This window comes from Lactuca virosa, chromosome 1 (assembly GCF_052849685.1).
Source record: "Lactuca virosa cultivar CGN04683 chromosome 1, Lactuca_virosa_CGN04683_v6, whole genome shotgun sequence".
In the NCBI taxonomy this organism is placed as follows: domain Eukaryota; kingdom Viridiplantae; phylum Streptophyta; class Magnoliopsida; order Asterales; family Asteraceae; genus Lactuca; species Lactuca virosa.
Genome location: NC_136426.1, coordinates 34,592,805 through 34,610,817, shown reverse-complemented (window position 1 = coordinate 34,610,817; position 18,013 = coordinate 34,592,805). Strand labels below are relative to the sequence as shown.

Below are 18,013 nucleotides of genomic sequence, written 5' to 3'. Positions count from 1 at the left end.
TTAAGTCGTTGGTGGAGCATGTGTGGTTAACCGGCACACTAACTTGGACTTAACAAGGTAGGTAAAGGGTGACTTAAGGGTTACCATAGCATCGGTGGAGCGTGTGTGGTTTACCGGCACATCGATTGAGTGATAAACCTTGAGGGTATCAAGTGATTTGCATGGTTACTTCACACCTCGTTTTGTGATCCTCGGTATCCCAGTCACAAAACTTGGAGGGAACACTCGAGATTGAAACATGCATTTGAAAAGTTCATTGAATCTCAAAAGAATCTAGGAATTTCTAAGAACCAATTAAAAACCTAATATTTATATTTCGTTTTTCATGGTGGAAATTGGTGAATCGTCATTCACCTACCTTTCAAATATGTTATAGCTTGGATTACGACATACCTCTTCTAAGTTATAATATATTGTGATTGGATCCTAGCCTTAATATTACATTTGGGTGTTTTATTAAGGACTCTCTTAATATCTAAACTAATCTTGTTCTCTTCTTTCAGATGTCTTCAAACAATGCTGCTTCTGGCTCTAATCCTAATGGCTCCTTTACCGTTATGAACTTGTGTGGGAAATTCACTTTTGATGGATCCAACTTCAATGAATGGATCAGAAACATCAGGATGATTACCCGCTACGAGGACAAAGAATATGTCCTTGACAAGGAGCTTAAGGAGATTGATGAGACCACTGCAACTCCCCAGGAGATCGCTGACTTCCGGGCACATGAAAGGGATGCTACAAAAGTGGCATGCATCATGTTGGCCACCATGACAGCGGAACTCCAAAAGTCCTATGAGGACTTCTACCCTTTTGAAATGCACCAAGATCTGATGGAAAGATACCATCAAAGTGCACGACAAGAGAGGTATGAAATCATATGCTCTATCATAACAACCATGATGAAGGACGGGGAATCCGTCACGAGCCACATGCAGAAAATGCAAAGGTATGTGGATCGGTTGCTGAAGCTTAATGTGAACTTCCCTGAGGAGCTTGCAATAGATATCATTTTGCACTCCTTACCATCGTGCTATGATCAATTCCGCATGACATATCACATGAATAAGGAAGAGGTCACACTCAGCAAACTTCAGGGACTCCTCAAGACCGCAGAAACAGGTCTTAAGGGTAAGTCGGTTGTTAACACTCCTACTCCAAACTCCGCCCCGGTTTTGGCAATCGGGAAAGGTAGAGGGAAGAAGAGGAAGAGCTCTTCGAAGGGTACCAAGGCTAGGACCCTTGATGGTTCTTCTTCAAGTGGAACCAAGAAAGGTTTTGTCACTCCTTCTTCTGACCCTAAAGAGACTGAATGCTTCTATTGCCATGAAAAGTCACATTGGAAGCGGAACTGCCCAAAGTACCAGCAAGATGTGAAGGATGGGAAAGTTAAACCCAACCATGCAGGTATTTACACTATCTTATCTAATAACTCACCCCATTCTAACTCTTGGGTCCTTGATACCGGTTGTGGTATTCATATCTGTTCTGATTTGCAGGGACTAAGAAGAAGTGAGAATGTGGAGCATGGAAGAATAAACTTAATCATGGGGAATAGGAAAGCTTTACCTGTCACCAAGATTGGAGTTTATACTTTATCGCTAAGTAGTGGGTTTAGTTTAGATTTGAATAAATGTTGTTATTCGCCAGAAATGGCAAGAAATATTATTTCCTTTCATGCATTGTATAAACAAGGTTTCACCTTTTCATTTGATAATGAAGTTGGTTCGATTAATGCTTTCTTTAATAATGTTCTTTATTTTAAAGCATTACCTTGTGATGGTGTGTATGAAACTGTATATGTGGTTGATAACTTAGGAAATAATGTATTGTGTATTGATTCTGTTAATGATAATAACTTGGATAAAGCATCATTATGGCATTGTCGTCTTGGACATATAAGCAAGAAACGCATAGGCCAACTCCAAAAGGATGGAGTATTGGAGTCATTTGACCTAAAGTCAAATGATAGTTGCGAATCATGCTTACTTGGAAAAATGACAAAGTCACCCTTCACAGGTTCTTGTGAGAGGGGTGAAGGTTTGTTGGATCTTATACACACGGATGTGTGTGGGCCCTTCAAACATGCCACAAGGGATGCTAATCGTTATTATATGACTTTTACTGATGATTACAGTAGATATGGATATGTCTACTTAATCAAGCATAAGTCAAAGACTTTTGAGAGGTTTAAAGAGTTTAAACAGGAAGTCGAGAATCAATTGGGCAGGAACATTAAGATGCTTCGATCCGATCGAGGTGGTGAGTATCTTAGTTTAGAGTTCCTCGACTATCTTAGGGAATGTGGGATTGTCTCACAATTGACACCTCCCAGGACACCGCAGTTGAATGGTGTAGCTGAGAGGCGTAATCGAACCTTGTTGGATATGGTTCGTTTCATAATGAGTCGAGCTTCGCTACCAATCTCATTTTGGGGGTATGCCTTAGAGACTGCCGCCCATATCCTTAATCTAGTTCCCACAAAGAAAGTTGCCAAAACTCCTCATGAGATGTGGACTGGTAAAGTACCCAAACTAGACCACATTAAGATTTGGGGTTGCGAGGCTTTCGTGAGACGCGAGACTCATGATAAGCTCGAACCTCGAAGTGAGAGGTGTATTTTCATCGGCTACCCACAGAAATCCTTTGGTTACCTCTTCTACAGACCTAGTGAGAATGTGGTCTTTGTAGCTAGGAGGGCTTTCTTTCGAGAGAGAGAGTTCATAAGCCAAGGAGACAGTGGGAGGCAAGTTGACCTTGAAGAAATTCAAGAGTCAAGTGGTGAAGGAACTTCAAACCCTAGCACTCAACTTGAGGAGGAAACTTCTGTTGAGCCAATTGACAAGTCTGTACCTCTGAGGCGTTCCACAAGGGTTAGGAATGCACCTGAGCATTACTATGGATTCCATATTACTGCGGAAGGTGATACACTTATCAGTGATGAGACACTGATAGGTCTGGATGAACCTAACAGTTACGCGGAAGCCATAGCAGGCCCTGAGTCAGCCAAGTGGAAAGAGGCAATGGACAGCGAGATACAATCCATGTATGACAATCAAGTTTGGAACTTGGTTGAGAATGTACCAGGTCGTAAGACTGTAGGGTGCAAATGGATCTTCAAGAAGAAGACCGACATGGATGGTAATGTACACACTTATAAGGCACGACTGGTTGCAAAGGGTTTCTCACAAACTCCGGGAGTTGATTATGATGAGACCTTTTCTCCAGTGGCCAAGATTAAGTCTATTAGGGTTCTGTTAGCCATAGCCGCATTTCATGACTATGAAATATGGCAAATGGATGTCAAAACCGCTTTCCTTAATGGAAAGTTGGCTGAGGATGTTTACATGAGTCAGCCAGAGGGTTTTGTCAACACAGAGTACCCTAATAGAGTGTGTAAGCTTGAGAAATCTATTTATGGGTTAAAGCAAGCACCTCGCAGATGGAATCTTTGCTTTGATGAGAAAGTCAAGGAATTTGGCTTTTCTAGGAGTGAAGATGAATCTTGTGTATATGTCAAGGCTAGTGGGAGTATAGTTAGCTTTTTGGTATTGTATGTGGATGACATACTACTCATAGGAAATGACATCCCAACTCTGCAGGAAGTTAAGTCCTGGCTTGGGAAGTGTTTCTCTATGAAGGACCTAGGAGAAGCTGCCTATATTCTAGGGATAAGGATCTTGAGAGACCGGAGTAAAAGACTAATTGGACTTAGTCAGAGTACTTACTTGGATAAGGTGTTGAAGAGATTCGGTATGCAGGACTCCAAGAAAGGAGAGTTACCCATCCAGAGTAATGCCAGATTGAGTAAGACACAAAGCCCTAGTACTGAGACTGAGATAGCAGAAATGAGTCGAATACCTTATGCTTCGGCTGTAAGATCGATCATGTATGCTATGACGTGTACTCGACCTGATGTAGCCTTTGCTTTGAGCATGGTTAGTAGGTATCAGGGGAACCCTGGCAAGGCACACTGGACTGCGGTAAAGAATATCTTCAAGTACCTACGGAGGACTAAGGACTGGGTCCTTACCCTCGGTGGGAGTGAAGACTTGAGAGTTGTAGGGTATAGTGATGCTAGCTTTCAGACTGATAGGGATAATTTCCGCTCTCAGTCAGGCTGGGTCTTTACCTTAAATGGAGGAGCAATTTCTTGGAAGAGTTCCAAGCAAGAGACAGTGGCTGATTCAACTTGCGAATCAGAGTATATAGCAGCTAGCGAGGCAGCAAAGGAGGCGATATGGCTGAAGAACTTCATTGGAGACCTTGGAGTTGTACCAGCTATTAAAGAGCCAATGGAAATTTTCTGTGATAGTGAAAGTGCAGTTGCCTTAGCCAAGGAACCAAGGGATCACGGGAGATCCAGACACATCGACAGAAAATACCATTTCATCAGACATCGAATAGAAGAAGGACTCCTCGTGGCAAAGAGGGTATCATCGTATGAGAATCCAGCAGATCCCCTCACGAAGGGACTGACTCGGGTTAAGCATCTCCAGCATGCTCGGAGCATAGGGCTGAAGGATGATATTAGATTTAGTAGTTAGATAACCTTGAAATTTGTAAAGTGTAATTGACATTAGATGATGAATAAAAGGTGTTTTATTTATGAGTAAAGTGTTGCTATCTCTTGTCGATCGTTTACTATATTTCTTTTGCATGTTTTGACTTCCAGAATAATTATGTTTGGTATATCATATTATTCGAACCTCCACAGTCGGTCATATGTCGGAAGTAGGTATGAATCAAGTCTGTCATGATTGGTTGCAGAGGTCTAAGTTGTTGGACATGGCTACAACACTCATGAGTGCTCATAAGTTCTCAGCATTGGACTCAACCCACGCTCACTGGAATCACTTCATGGAATTTATCTCGAGTGATCGTGAGACGGTAATATCATATAAGTCTTCAAACCTAGAGATATGATTTGTTACTTATGAGTTGGTTATGCATTGATTGTACGTTAACGCATTGTTAACTCGATGTTATAAAACGTGCTTTTGTGTATAATTCAATGAGTGGTAGAACAAACATATGAGTCGAAGTTTATCTGTTCCTTCTTGGATTAGAAGCTGATATCTGGGCCCCTCGATGATTTTGTTTTGACCTATGTACCGGGCCCGGTCAGAACTAAGTTGATGTGTTCAATTAAGTTCTTTGTCAAACAAATCGGAAATCGGGAAACAAACTGCTGGACAATAAGTAAGACATTGTTCCATGTATTTGTCCGGCTGATATCTAGAACAGAGGATTATATGATCACTTATCTTAAATGGCGTATCATCATCTTCTCAGTTCCGAGAGACCTTGAAAGAGCTACGATTGCCGATCGGTTCCTGAAGTATTGCAGTTATAGTTATTAGACTTATCCAAGTGGGAGACTGTTGGATAAGGTGTCTAAGTCCATAACTATTTCTGGTATGTACTTGACCCGACCCGGCATGGTCCATTTGGGTTGCATGGCACCATGCAATTGGATAAACTAAAATGAGAGAAATAACACTTATGGTTTATTAATATATTATAAGTTCTAATATATTAATAATATTATTTAATTAGTTTGATCAAGAATTAATTTAGAATTAATTAAGTGATCAAAAGATAACTAATTAAATATATGGGTAGATTATGTAAATCTTCCATATCTTATATAGTGGGCTAAGAGGCTCCATGGATTATCAAGTTGGGTTCCACCCATAGGATGCTCCATGGATGCTCCATGGGAGTTACAAACCCATGGGTCATGGAAATGAAGAGTCATGACACATTAGGGTTTACATGGTGTAACCCTAGATGTGTCAACACTATATAAGAAACCCATTCTCCACTAAAATCGGCTACACATAAGAAACAAGAGGGCTAGAGCCGATTTTGCAAGTGTAAGATTCTCTCAAAGTTTACTCCTTTGCATTTGGTGTTGTGTGAAGCATTTGAGGCATCACACTTGGGGTGCTAGGCTCACAAGGTTTCAAGGATCATAAGCAACAACAAGGTAAGTTATTCTATCTTTCATGCAAGTTAAAATTTGTTCCCCATGTATGCTAGATAGGAATATAACCTTGGAATTCAACTTTGCATGATAATTAGACAAACATAGATCCAAGGTTATTAGGGTTGCATGTACACTTAGGAAGTGTTAGAATGCTCAAAACCCATCAGTCCTTTGCTGCCTGGAGCCGTTATCTTTGGACTGTAAATCCCGCTTTTTCCATCTTATTGCTCTCAGACGGTTTTCCTTTTTCAGTTTCTATCTTGTTTCTTCGTCTCTTTTCCCCTTCTTCTTCTTCTTCTTCTTCTTCTTCTGTGTTTTCGCCATGACTTCCTCTCTGAGTTTGATCCCCACCTTCGCTGAGTTCGTCACTCTTCAAGAGGCTTACGGCCTCACTCCGGATGACGGAGTAGAGTTTCCGGCCTCCGGGTCTCTGATTACCCAGCCTCCTCCTGGGAAAGTGAGTGTTTACCTGAAAACCTTTGATGCCGACCTTCGCCTTCCACTTACTGACTTTCAAGATGAAATACTCCCGCGTAATGGGTGTAGTATTCAAATGTTGACCCATGGTGTTGTTTATAAGATGATAGCTTTCGAGATGATATGTCGGGCCAACGGTATCGTTCCCGACTACTTTTTTTTCAAGTTCTTTTTCCAGTTTGCTGCCACCAACGATAAGTACACCTTCTCTGCCCGCTGAGGAGGCCATAACCTTATAATTGACAGTAAGCCTCCTAAGAACTGGAAAGACAAATGGCTATGGGTCAAGCGAGAGCTGATTGGCTGCAAGCATCCCCGGGCGAACACATTATCCAATGCTATTCCCAAACTGTTCCCCCATAATCAGGCGACCGCCGATCTCTTGCGCACTCTCTAGGTGGACGTTGATGTGATGTCGGAGGTCCTAGTTGTTGGTGTCGGAATGAGCCTCAATTGGCGTGCTCGGGGGTCCTAGTCTCCGGCGCCCCCACAACCAGTGGGGAGCTCCACTGCGTCGGGGAGCCAGCCGGGTTCCAACACTGCGGTGGCCCCTGCCGTTATGTCTCGCCCTCCCGTTGAGCCGGCAGCTGATAGTGTGGTGGACAGTAAAGTCGGGATCGCTGCCAGCGTTCGTCGGGTTGCGGAAAAAAGGAAAGTTGTGCAGGCGATGAGTGGGCCGGCGCCCAAGGGCAGTTCAGGGCCCATTGGCTGGAGTGTGATGCAGCGTCGCGGCCTTATGCGCTTGTTGTCTTCTGCGCCGTCACATTCAGGGGATGTGTTGGTGATACCCGATGATGACGTTCAACGGTTTGAGGGTATCGTGGGGGCGTCTCATCAGCCCATTGCTCCTATTCTAATCTCTTTGAGTCCTGGTTTTAGCCCTCAGTCTTCAAAGGGCAGTCCTGAGCGGTTGCGTCAGGAGCCTGCTGTTGTGGGGGTACTTCATAGTGCACCTGCTTTTGTTCCGGGATGGAGCTTGCGATCTGATTCCCGTTTGTCTGTACATTCTGTTGCGTTGGATTTTACCCGCCATGCTCTTCCTCCTGCCACCGTAGAGGATATGGATTCAATGAGCAATAGTGTATTGGCTCATAACCTTGCCTATGCCGCTGCGCATGCCATGACATACTTGGCCGCTGGGTCCCGACGTGTGCAACGGCTTGGAGAATTGGAGCATGCACATTCTGCTCTTGCAGCGAGCGAAGCTGGTTTGAAGGGAGAGGTAGCGGACCTTGGTGCCACCGTTCATCGATTAGAGTGTGAAAACAAGTCTTTAGTGTCGGAGAAATTGGTGTTGGAAGATGTTCGGAGTGCTCTGGAGGCCCAGGTGGAATCTCTGACCCAGGAGAATGAAGGTTTAATGATACATAATGAAAGTCTGGAGCGGGACCTTGTCGACCGTGAACGCGAGTTGGAGGTGTCAAGAGCTAATCGTAATTGGCTTCTCCAGGTTGGCCTTGTGCGTGTGATGGACAAGCTTATTGAGCATCCCGAGTTTACCGGTGGTATTAGCCGTATTCGTCATGCTGCATTTGTTGTTGGTGAAGAATCGGGCTGGGCAAACTTAAAAGCACAGGTTAACGCTGGAACTTATGACCCTTCTGCTAGTGACTCACGCTCGAGTCATTCTTCGGCCTTGGATGATGCTCTCTTGGATTTTGCAACCATGGACTTTGCTGGCTTGCTCGGGTTGGGCCACCTGGATATGGACGGGGTGAAAGCGTTGTGTGCTTTTGATGAGGGTGAGGACGTTGTGGAAGGTTTAGGTGTAGGGATTGGTGGAGCGGGCGGTGGGATTGGCGGTGATGCTGGTGGAGCAGGTGATGGAGTTGGTGGTAATGCTGGTGGCGCAGGTGCATGAAGTTGTCTAGAGTTGCCCTTTCAGGGTGTGAAAAAAATCTTGTTGAAGCTTTGTTTTGTTTTGTTTTGCTTTGTCTTGAACAATTTATGGCCTCTAAGGCCTTTATCGTGTTGTATTGGTATTTATTTTGACTTAGTCTGTGGCCCCTAAGGCCCTTATGCATGAATCGACAATGGTTTTACTCTTTTACTGTGTGTTTTGCTTTTTGGTTGATACATTGCCTTATTCGTTGAGTATGTTTTCTTACTTTGGCTATATTGAACCTTCTGTGTAGGTTTTTTTGTGTTATTTCGAGATTTACCATCTCGTTGTGTGCATGTGGATTCACTAAGTATCCTCTATGCTATGTTAGGCATGCTCACTGCACTACGTATCAAAGACAGTGCATTTTCTTTTATTTATGTAATTCTGATACATAGTCATTTTGCACTATAATTCCCTATCGGACTACCCTGAGTATCCGCCTGTTGGTCCGGGCGATCAATCCGGCGAAGGGATGTCTCCTTGCTCTCCCTTCTGTATAGGGGCTTACAATTCTGAGGGGCGCATCATCTGAAAGAAAACTCGATCTGGGTGTTACAACACATATATTCATCGTTGTTATTAGAGAATCTCAAAAGTTAGTGTTTTTCTAAAGCTTTGTACTAGTCCAACAAGCTTTTGAAAAACTTTTTACCATGGTAAAACAAGGTTTTTTAAGAGGTCAATCCAAACACTTATAATTTTTTAATCTTTTATTTTTTAAGCTTTGTCATATTTAATCCTTACATTTAATAACGTTTTACTAATATTTAATTGTTATATATTTTTATTAGTAAATTAATTGATTTAATAAACCAAATTAAATATATTTTATAAAAATATTATATAATCTAAAAGTAATTGTCAAAACTTTCAAAATTAAAAAATGTCAAAAATTATAAAACATTGTTGTTGCGCAATATTTTATTGTTTTTGTACTTTTATACCTAAGTATATAAATATTTTTTTATTATCTTTTTTAGTTTTGGGAAAAAAAATATCCGACAAATTTATAACATATATTTGTAAAATTTATAGATTATATGAAAGGCTTAATAAATCATTTTAGATAGATAAATGATACATTGGTTAATTTTAAATAAATTATTTTTTTTTTTTGAAAAAATTGACCATTATGATATGTAGTAGAAACAATTGTTAGATATTTGTTAGTTTTAGATAGATAAATGATACATTGGTTAATTTTAAATAAACTTATTTTTTTTTTTAAAAAAAATTGACCATTATGATATGTAGTAGAAACAATTGTTAGATATTTGTTAGAAAAAAATAAGTAAAAGATAATGTTTACAATATGAGATTCGACGTTTTAGACTTAGAAGTATATATACCTATGCTTTTTAATTGTTCGAAAAATGATGCATAGATACCATTCTTATTAAGTTGCAAGAAGCCTCATAAAGCTTCATCAGTTCATTTTGAATTAGATAGATTACACTAATAATATTTCTTTTATGATCTTAAGTCTTTAGTTGTACATGATCATAATGATCTTGTCTATTTTAGTAATTAAGATGTTTTCTTCCTAATTTTTACGGTTTGCAGCATCAAAAGTTATGGTTCATGTTTGAAATGATAAAGTTAACTCCATATCGATGTCTTAATCAACATCAAAATATAATGTATATTGCACAACTAACACCTTACGAGAAAATTTGAATATGAGTTCATCTTGGTAGGATCTTTCGATGTCAATTCAATCTTACGATCACGATGTTGCAAAACATAAAACGATCTTGGGTAAGATCCCGATATTGACAACCATATAAGGTTATATGTAAGGCATGTTGGGATGCTCTATTGTTATTTATCGTTATTGTTCTTAACAATGGTTTTAAGTCCATGCGTTGCGGCGGAAGTTTAAGTAAATTTTTTCGTGAAAGTACATTGCTGTAATGGATTAGCTAATATGATTTTGGTACTTTTGATTTGACCCTCAATACCTTCAAAAATCAAAAACCTACATGGAAAAATCCCAACGTTGTGCAGGAATACATACAACTGAAGTTGCCCATCATCATTTTCTGTCAAAACAAACAGAATCAATAATTAGATTAACATACACTTTTGGAGGAAAAAAAATATTAAAAATCCAATAGAAACAAAACCAAAATGAAAATAGTAATTAGATTAAGCATGCATCTTTTAAACTGAAAATTGTTTTTGTTGATGTAACACCCCCCCCCCCCCTCCCTTCCGGGAAGTTTTCATGTTGGGAGCCCAAAGCGGACAATATTGAGATACGTGTGAGATTGTAAAGTCATGAGAGCAGCAGATCTCATAAGAACTCTGCAGTTTAGCATGACCGGGCAAGAACAATTCCTGGATGGGTGACCCCCTGGGAAGTTTTCGTATCGGGAACTCAAAGCGGAAAATATTGTGATACGTGCCGGAGAGGGTTGTTACAGTTGAACAGAAAGCAAATATAAATGCTAAAGATAGGGATATGTTGTTGCATAATTACATTGCACACATCTTTAAAATTCCACTTCTTATTGAAACACCCTCTACACTTCAGACTACAAAATCTTTACTTTTTAGGATGGAGATTCGTTACAAAACCATAAAAAAACACTTCATCTACCATTAATTTCCATGGTCAGGATGACAATATGACATCGATCACCTTCTTAAACAGGTAGCTTCACCTGTAAGGTTATTGTAAGTTCAATAAAGCGACCCTTAGACTATCTGAGATTGATATGTATCAGGAGTTCAAGTGTGTCCGAGGTGTTGACTATTCCGAAGGAGAGAGAATGTCAGGAGAAATGAAGACTTGTACTATTTTGTCTTATTTTATTTTTCTTGTTCTATGTAATAGTTGTAGGAGACAAGATCAACCGCGACGCATTGTCAGACGATTGATATGCAGTCTGTATTTGTCATTGTTGTCTCATTTGTCCGTTATGCTCCTAAGTAGATAAATAGGAGTGTCATTCCATGTAATCAGTATGCCTTTATCAATCAAGAACCATATATGTCATTATCCCATATTCATGTTCATTCTTTTTGCATATTCCCTTAAATTCTTCATTTAATATCTTGCATTGAATACTAATTGGTTGTTTATTTTTCAAAGTTTGACTAATATAATCTAGACTTGACTGAAATTTTTTACTAGCATCCATTGTTGTTGTTTACTCAAGGTTTGATTTATCAAACCAATCAAACCTTGTCCAAATATATCATCGAGGTATCATTTGTCTTCGCAGTTTATTAAGGTACCAAGTGAGAATATACATATGTGCCTACATGATTATTGGTCATCCTGATGCGGTTTTTAATAGGCAATGAGACCGCGAGACTGCTTTAGCCAAATCTGCCAAGAAGTTTGTTCAAGAATTTGAATTGTTGATTAAGATAATATTAAATGGAATTCAAGAATGAAACACTGAATGCACAGTCAGTTCATAGTGACCTAGCCTAAGTGGCTTTAAAAGAAATTGTTGGTGATTTTAGTGTCACCATGTCATTTTAAGTAACTGGAACTAACATGTGAGCTAAGGGGCTTCATAATTTGTACTCTATTATATGTATGAGGTTGTGCGGAGTGGACGCATGTATAAGATCGAATTAGAAGCCGGTTCGACGACTAGTCGGGGGTCCGGGGTTTCCAAAGGGGCAGCACCCCTTTAGCGGGGTTTAGGGGCAGCGCCCCTAGCGGGGTCCAAGGGGCAGAGCCCCTGGCTTACATTTTTGGTAACCCTAAATCCTCATTAAATTCGGATTAACATTACTTGCTTCCAAAGCAACTAATGACGGCCCAACCCTAGTGAAACCCTAATCGTGTTTAATATATAAACACCTCTTCCTCTACAGAAGAGGGTTACGATCTTAAGCTCTCATTTTTCATCATACTTTCACAGAATCCTCTAGCATATTGGCTTACGTTTTCTGTGCCTAGAAACGTAAGTGTCCACTTGGATTATCCTAGGCTGAATTTCTTGTAACCCAGGCATAGGGTAGAAATATCAGTTCGGAAAGTGATATCACGATCCAAGTTGGTATCCAGATCTCCACCACAAACCCTAACTTTCCTACAGAAATTTCATTGATTTATCAATTCATTTTTTTAGCTTACACAGAAATTACAATTCATTTTAAATAGAAGATTGTATTGGATTAAGTTGGTGATGAAGATAGTTTTACATTCATTCTATATATTTATGCTAGTAACATGCATAAGTAAGTTTTATAAAATATTAATAAAATTATAAAAGTTTGTTAAGTTTTTAGGTATATTGATGCTCTAATATGAGCATTCAGTGTCTAAACTTATCTACCTCAACCAGATTTGAGATCGTTCCGAAAAGGTACACTAGAATTAATAAACAATTTTGGTATAATTGTAATTTTGGAGTAACGTTTAAGAAAATATATAAAAACCACATATCTTTTAACCAACCATGATATTTATGTGTATAATTAAATAAATTCAAAGCTCGCTTACATCCCTACTCATAGTACTCAATTTATTATTTCAGAATGCATAACGTTTGACTTAATATTATATGAAAAATAAAGTACTAATCAATTGTATAAAATGTTTCTCAATGCAAACAACAAATACCTTTGAAATTTCAAAGAGTAACACCTAATTTAGGAGATATATAAAGACCAATCTGATCATTCGCAACTAATTTAACACTAAAGAGATGCTTGGTTGGATATGATGCAAAATTAATAATTATAAATTAGGATCGTAAAAGTTAGTTTGGGTGGTGTTTAGTTAATAGTCTTAAATAATTAGATCCTGCCTGTCAAGTAATAAATAATTATAGTTAATTAAAGATGTTTAACAAATAAGTCGTTGTAGTATAGTGGTAAGTATTCCCGCCTGTCACGCGGGTGACCCGGGTTCGATCCCCGGCAACGGCGTTTGAGTTTTTACTTCTTTTTCGGCCTGAAACAAATTATCACAGCGCCATTGCATATATTACCTTTTTTATATACCCTTTTCCGGTTCATCTACCATTTATATAAACTCAGGAACTGGAGTTTAACAACTGTAACAAACTTTTATTTATAAAAAGTCAGAATAGATATTTTATACAATAAAATGATGATTGATATTATAACTTCTTTTTATTAATCTTTTCTAGATCCACACCCTAAATATGTTTTGATACAACTTTTTCAGAAAGCAAACTTTTCTTCAACTTTCTCTTTAGATTCGCTTTAATAACTCTCTTCAACATATGCCATCGATCTCAAACACTCTACCGATTTCCCTTGAACAGCTTATCTTCTATGTGTTCTTATGCATCATACAACAACAATTACACATAAATTCGTTGTCAAAACTTTGGCTAATTTGATCCCAAAATTCATGCATTTTGTTTTTTGAACAATATTTCTTTTACTTTCTTTCTGCAGAAGTAATTTTAATTTTACTTGTTTAGCTGGTAAGTGATGCTTTTGTGAATCAGTCTTTGCTCTTGAAAAAATTGGTAACTCATTTATGTGCCCTAATTATTATGATAGTACGCTTGTTGTATTACTTGTATACTCTAGAAACTTTGGTTTTACTGATTGACTAACATGCATGTTCTTTTGTGTGGCCAAACTCTTGATTCTTGGTGTATTTTCATATCAAAAACGTTAGATTCTAAATTTTAATGTATTTTATTTAGTTATTTTGTGTTTATTTAGGGGTAATGATTAGATTGTTCAAGGTAAAGGAGAAATTTGGGTATCAGAAAATTATATAAATGGTCCATGTTGTAAAAAATATATATAATGGTCCTTAAGTATGACAAATTATAGAAATAGTCCATGTCTAATAGTGAAATTACAAAAATTGTTCTTGTGTAAACTAAAACTACGGTAATGGCCCATGTATAAGACAAAGTTATTAGAATTTGTCCCTATGTAATAGCAAAATTACATAAATGATCTTTGGTGTAAAACAACATAACAATAATGCTGCCGATGTAATAGAAAATTGCATAAATAGTCCCATATGTAAGACAACCTTACATAAAGACTAAACTGCACAAATGGTCCTTGTGGTTTGCTCAAAATTGTCACTTTGGTCCAAAAAGATTTAGACTAGCACCACAGGTCCAAAGTTTTTATTTTGTTGCGAGTTTGGTTCAATTTGCTTTGAACTTTTTATTAGTTACGATTTTGCCCTTACTTTTTATTTTTTTTAGTTGTTTTTTTATTTATTTAAAAAAAAATAGAATTTTTGTAATTAAAAATAAAACAAAAAAGAAAATATTACCCCTATCCCTACCCCACCCTCCCCTTACTCTTTTTCATCCCACTACCAATTATGTTATCACCACCACCACCATTGTCAGTCACCACCACCACCGCTACCACCACCGTTGGTCACCAACAACCGCCACTGCCACCTTTGTATCTGAATACCAAAACACTCATATAATTCCAGATCTATAATTTCAAATTAAAACTCAAGAACTACCACCACTATCTGATGAATCCAAACATATTTTTTCCGGATCTGAAAACTCAAACAATACATTTTCCTTATCTGTAAGTCTGTAACCTCAAAATCAAGAACAATATTTGTAAACCCATTTGTGGATGTCATCTTCTTCCTCCAAGAAACCCTTGTTTCAGCGTAGATGCACCTTATTTTGCTATGGTGGTCGTCTGACGAGAAGAAGAGAAAAGAGGGAGATGGAGAACGACTCTAGGGCGGAGAAGACGTGCAAAACCTGATCGTCGTCGAAGGTGGCTTCAGCCTTCAGTAGGTCCGATCTGAAAACACCAATAAACATCGTCGTCTTCACACCTCGACGATGGCTTCGTCTGGAAACACGAGCCACAAACGCCGCCTATGTTTCTCTCTCCTTCTCCGTCGAGTCTCGTATATCTCAGATCCTTCTTCTTCTTCGACGAAAAACCTATGTCGTCGTCGCCCTTCTTCACCGAAAACCCTAATGCAGATGAGATAAGGTGGCGGCGCTAGAGTTTCGAAAGTTGGCGATCGTTTCTGTCGAAAATGGGGGTTATGGAGATGGTTTTTGATGGAGAAGACGAAATAGATTGGAGATGGACCATGTGCTTGCAGATCTTCATCACAGACCTTGTGCTTCAGTTTCCAAAGTGACAGTAGATCTTGACACAGATGAGGTTTATGCTAAAATCTGTCTTCTCCCCTTGAGAAACCTTCACGATTTTGATTATGATGATAATGGGATTTTAGGGTTTGATAAAAAAAATCAAAATCAAGAAAACTCAATCAGTTGCTAACAATGATGGTGGATTATCAGTCCAGAGGGATTCAAAGGGATTCGATTATATTTCTTAAATCTGATAATGGTGATGGGTGATTCATAAAGAGGATGATGCCCCATTTATATCTCTAATGAATCATGAGAGAGAGAGAGAGAGAGATTTTTATTTAATTTTAATTTTAATTTTTGTTTTTTTAAATCTGAAAATCAGAAAAACAAATAAGAAAAAAAATCAGGGGTAAATCAGTCATTTTAAAAAAAACATCAAAACAGATTGGACCAAACAAACAACAAAATGAAAACTTTGGACCTGTGATGCTAGTCCAAACCTTTTTGGACCAAAGTGACAATTTTGAGCAAACCATAGGGACCATTTGTGCAGTTTAGTCTTACATAAATGAAAAATAAGATTAAAAATCATCTCCAACACATAGAGGTCATCCCACTGGTTTAGACAAATGTTTAAACGAAGGTTTTCTTTCGTCCCTAAACTTTGAAAAACTACATTTCGGTCCTTACAGAGTAAGATAATTATTTTAAGGAGAATTTTGTATATATCCTTATTAAACATCAAAATATCATATTTGTTCCAATCAAATTTATAAATTTCATATTTACATTGATTAAGCTTTCAAAATATCAAATTTCCCCCCAAAAAAAATATTAAACATTTTTAAATATTTTTTCTATAATTTTTACATTTAAAATCATTATTATTAGAGAAAAAAAAAATAACCTTATCGTCCCTCTCCTAAATTGTTGGAATCATTTTAAGCCCAAATGTTATAAAGACTGAGGATTTCAATATTAAGCTCTCTTCGTAAACACTATCCCTCTTTGCTAATACCTATCAAAACGATTACCCTATTTTCATATCGGAGAAGTCAATAAACAAACAACAGGAAGTTGACTGCAAACAGTAATAGTAATTTGGAGTTTTCACGTGTCAAATTCAATAGCTTTAAGAGGTTTCCATTTCCATTTCGAGGTAAGATTTAACAGTAAAAGTGTAAAACCTTTAGTTTCTACATGGTTATACATTATGTATGTGTTTTAGTATCTTAGGTTAAGTTTCATAGGGTGGAACGAATGACAAGAAATCACCGTCATTCCGAACTAGATGACAACAATGGTTAAAGTTATCAACTTCACTATGAGTTACAACACACCCAATGTAGATTTAATTGACATAAAATATCAAAACAATGTACATATTTTGATGCAGAATATATGAGTCGTTACTTCTTTTTACAACCATTTACCATAAAATTTTCATTACATATGTACATGTCAGCGTTTGAGGAACGTAGCTTGTGTTAGTAAGATTCATTATTTGCATTTACTAAATCTTGTAATATAGAAAATCTTACCCATCTTTCTTTTTAGGGTCTGCAATTGTTTGCTTTAACATTACACCTCTTAGAACTGTAAAATAATTGTTAGCCTAATAAGATTTTGGGTTTTATTTTGTATTGGGTTTTATATTGTCCCATTAGCTAGAAAACCATAATTACCTAGTCTATATATTATGTATTTTTCTTTCATTGTATCTTGTACTTCTCATTTGATAATAATACGAACCCTAGCCGTTATATGTCTTATTAGTTTACATGGTATCAAAGCTCGATTGATCATCTGTATTTTCTATTTTTGGGGGCGAGTTCTAGCAGGCACGACGTTGCGCTTATCATTTGTATTTTTTGTTTTTGAAGATTTTCGCAATTTTGGGTATGGTTTTCCTGCTCGTTTCTGTATTTTTTTTTGGTTTAATTTTTTCGGTTCATCGATTTCAAGGGTTTTGTTTCACATGTTGGTTTTATTGATTTCGAGTTATTGATTGTTGCTGCTACTATTCGTATTTAGTGTTGTTTTGGTTATTCTCAGTTGACTGATATTGAAATATGGCCCCGAGAGATAATTCTCTTCAGTCCATTAGTATCCAACTTGATGGCAAGAACTATGCCTATTGGAGTTATGTTATGAAGAATTTCTTATGAGGAAAGACTATCTGGGGAATTGTTACAGGTGACAAGAAGAAACCAACAGATGAAAATGCTAAGAATTATGCAGCCTTACTGGATTTATGGGAGACTGATAACTCCAAAATCATTACTTGGATTAATAATTATGTTATCCAGTCTATTGGTACTAAGTTGGCGAAGTATGACACAACAAAGGAGGTTTCGAGCCCTCCAACAGAACAATCTCAATGTTCGGGAATTTTATGCAGGTATGTCGGATTTGTGGGTTCAGTTGGCTTATATAGAACCTGATGTGTTGAATGCTTTTAAGCCATACATTGATACAATGGAAGAGCAACGTTTTGTTCAGTTCTTGATGGCATTACGCTCAGATTTTGAAGGCTTACATGGATCAATCTTGCATCGCACACCTCTTCCCACTGTTGATTTGGTTGTTCATGAGTTGATTGCT

The 18,013-nt window shown here is 37.9% G+C and overlaps 1 non-coding gene across 1 annotated transcript; it reads left to right on the top strand.

Annotated features, from left to right (window-relative positions):
• The first annotated feature begins 13,178 nt into the window (after positions 1–13,178).
• TRNAD-GUC (transfer RNA aspartic acid (anticodon GUC)) lies at positions 13,179–13,250 on the top strand. The gene has a single exon. It is a non-coding gene; the product is annotated as a tRNA-Asp (tRNA).
• Positions 13,251–18,013: the final 4,763 nt, after the last annotated feature.